Source organism: Narcine bancroftii, chromosome 9 (assembly GCF_036971445.1).
Source record: "Narcine bancroftii isolate sNarBan1 chromosome 9, sNarBan1.hap1, whole genome shotgun sequence".
NCBI classification, from domain to species: domain Eukaryota; kingdom Metazoa; phylum Chordata; class Chondrichthyes; order Torpediniformes; family Narcinidae; genus Narcine; species Narcine bancroftii.
Genome location: NC_091477.1, coordinates 110000645 through 110004580, shown reverse-complemented (window position 1 = coordinate 110004580; position 3936 = coordinate 110000645).

Here is a 3936-nt window from a genome sequence, read left to right as displayed (position 1 = left end):
CTAGCCAGCTACTTGCAGCGGCAGTACATTCATGAAGCGTGCGCGGAGTGCTGCGCCTCAGGGCTGGTTTGGGAGCATTTAATACGGTAAGTGCTTGTGACCCAAAGGCAAAGAATTTCTGCCTTTACGTTCACACTTTTTTACTGCATAAAATGGCCTCTAATTAGCTTGTGCATTTTTGCTGACTTGAACAAGATCACTTGTCTCAGGTTCTATAAATTCTTTCTCTTGGGCAGTCAGAACTATTACATCAACAACTACAAGAGCCACTGTCTTAAGAAGGCAGCCTCTATCCTCAAGTATTTCCACCCACCCCCCCCCCCCAACCCAACCACCCAGGCCATGCCCTCTTCACTCTGCTTCCATGGGAAAAAGGGTACAGTAGTCAGTGGCACAAGGACGGCTTCTTCCCCTCGCCTATCAGATTCCTGAATGAACAATGAACTGCAGACACTCCCTTGCTTTGTCTTTTTCTTGCACCATTTCTTTTAATTTATTTTGTAAGGTGGTATATAGAAATGCTTGCACTGTGAAGCAACCACAAAACAATGAATTTTGTGACATGTTCTTTACAGTAAATTCTGATTCTGAATTCTGATCAGTAGTGGGCTTGCTGAAGATCCAGCTGCGCTGGATGGGTCACGTCTCCAGAATGGAGGACCATCGCCTTCCCAAGATCGTGTTATATGGCGAGCTCTCCACTGGCCACCGTGACAGAGGTGCACCAAAGAAAAGGTACAAGGACTGCCTAAAGAAATCTCTTGGTGCCTGCCACATTGACCACCGCCAGTGGGCTGATAACGCCTCAAACCGTGCATCTTGGCGCCTCACAGTTTGGCGGGCAGCAACCTCCTTTGAAGAAGACCGCAGAGCCCACCTCACTGACAAAAGGCAAAGGAGGAAAAACCCAACACCCAACCCCAACCAACCAATTTTCCCCTGCAACCGCTGCAATCGTGTCTGCCTGTCCCGCATCGGACTTGTCAGCCACAAACGAGCCTGCAGCTGACGTGGACTTTTTACCCCCTCCATAAATCTTCGTCCGCGAAGCCAAGCCAAAGATATGAAGAGGAAATGGGGCACATCCCTGTTCTCTGGTTTTCCATCTGCCTTCCCAATTTTCATGTGGCTTCCTGCTATCCTCCATGCAAAGAAAAGCAGTGTACTTCTGCTCCAGTGTTCATCATTTTGCTTTGAGTTACGTGTCACATAACTCGAGTTTATATCCTGCAAGGATAGGTAATGGCAGAATTGTTTACACCCCATTCAGACTGTCCTTTATCCTTTTCCATAGAGCAGTAGAGATAGTATTAATGATTAGTACTGGAAACATGAATGTAGATCTGGCAATAAGCTGACGAGACTTTCATTAGCCGTTGGAAATTGAATTCTGACGTACAACATCTTCAGTGATGACCATTCTTTTTATCTCATTGAGTTGTCCATTTTCTTGTTATTTAATTAATGATTACAACTGGACTTTTGAAGGTTTGAACAGAGAATTCATTTCCTAAGTATGGCTGTAAGGTTACACTGCAGATTATGAATAATTCATTCCAACTTGCATTCGCTTTCTATTAATAGAGGATAGCTACTTGCAAATAAATGTCACATCAATGGTGCCAAGTTCAAGGATCAAGGCATTTAACCTTCAGAGTGAGGGTAAACTTAGCCTTCCAGTCAATAGCAAAATATTGCAGATATTTGAAATAAAGACAGAAAAGACAGGCAGAGACTGCACACAGATTTACAGTTAATACTTCAATCAGTGATCTTTCATGATTATTAGATTAAGTTTAACTAATAAGGCATTCATCCTCTGTTGTAGGTACAAAACATGCAACATTGGCCAGGATTTTAAATTAAATTTTTAAAATTTAGACACACAGCACAGTAATAGGGCCTTTTTGGTCCACGAGCCTGGTCTGCCCCATTACACCCAATTGACCGATAACCCCAGTATGTTTTGAACAGTGGGAGGACTCTGGAGCATCCAGAGACTGGAAGAATGTAAACTCCTTACAGACAGCGCAGGATTTGAGTCATCAGTGCTGCAACAGAATTGTGCTAACCGTGCCACGCCTTGTGAGCATTCGTTCGTGTCGAGAATTTCCATGCATGTGGGTCCTAATCTTTGTTAATCATAGAGGATGTTCTACTATCTGAACCAGAGGTTCTCAGCCCTTTTCTTTCCACTCACATACCAATTTAAGTATTTCCTATGCCATAAGTGCTCTGTGATTAGTAAAGGATTGCTTAAGGTGAGATGTGAGTGGAAAGAAAAAGTTAGAAAACCACTGTTTTAATTGTACCTAATTGACTTATTATGTGCACAGTTTCATAACTCCAAAGGAAATGGGCCAGTGACAATTGTTCTCAAGCAAAATATTTCAGTAACAAATGGGTCTAGAGCAGTGATTCTCAACCTTCCCTTCCCACCCACATACCATTTTAAGCAATCCCTTACCAATCACAGAGCACCGATGGCATTACTTAAAGTGGAATGTGAGTGGAAAGACAAAGGATGAGAACCACTGATCTGAACATTCTTATATTGGATGCAAGCAGTGAATTTACATCACATTCTTCAATATTAACACTGGGGAACCAGATCTTGCATCTTGCACCACATTAGCCAGGCTCCTTGATTTCAATTGAGATTATAGAATTATTGGAAGAAAGGAAGAGGTGTTACTTCCTTTGGATTGGCTTAATATTTCTAATTAGTAATGTATTTTTGTATTGAACTGATTTTATATTGTTTCATACATTGATAATTTTTAAATTATTTACCATTTTGAATAAGTTTCAATTGTTTCTGTCAGAGACATTGTAAACCCCTTGCAATTTCAACAGCCTTCAATTGTTCAGGCACTTTGACACCAATTTAGTTATTCAACCATCAAGGTACAATAGTTCCTCTAATTAAATCACGAGAAGGCTTCACTCTCACCCATATTATGTTCCCAAGCCTCAGGGAACATTGTCTCCCCTGACAACTGTCTGAAACTGAACTAAAGTACTCGCAACAAAAGACTTTAAGGTAAACTTGGGATCACATTTGAACAGTTACTATTGGCCCTTTCATATTGGCAAACTGCTAAATTGATGGTTCAATGAACTGTTTTAAAACACCAGTAGAGCCGTTCGCACTGGACCAAATGTTAACTGGTTCTCCGTCTCCTTTCACATTCACCACCCGGCATCGCAGAGCAAAGAGGTGCCTATCCTCCAGCAGTGACTTACTCCATACCCCCTGTCCAGTTCATACTGAGGGAACCGGTAGGCCGATTCAAAACGAATCGGCGATGACATTACCTCCCTTGGCAGTTCATCTCTGGGGTGATTTGACCCCTGAGTGCCAATTAGTGAGCGTTCACACTGGAATGCTAACCTGTAGATTGGCGGTTAATTATTGGGTCTGAAAAGGGCTATGGATAGGAAAGGTCTAGAGCAGCCATTCTCAATGGGGACTGTACGGCAGGGGGAGCTGGGGTGGGGGGAGAATTGCAGCACAGACTGAAATTATAGAATTTAATTTTTTTTGTCGTCAGTTGGAGAGAAGTACAGAAGAAACCAACTAAATTGACTGCTTTAGAGGGAAGTGGGCCTATAAACACTGAGCAGAGTCCTAAGGGGCAGAGGCATAAAAGGTTGAGAACCACAGAACAATAAAATGCAGGAACAGACCCCTTCAGCCCTTCTAGTTTGTGCTGAACCATGCCAAAAATGGTTGGTCTAGAGGGATATAGGCCAAATGTAGGCAAATGGCACTAGTTCAGGAAGGCACCTTGGTCAGTGTGGAATTGGACCAAAGGGTATGTCTCTGATATTGTGACAAATCCATGAAGGCTGCCTACTTCAGCCACTGTGGGTCTGCTTCTGCGAAACTCATCTGTTGCTAAAACTCTCTCCTATGACTTTTTACACCTATCA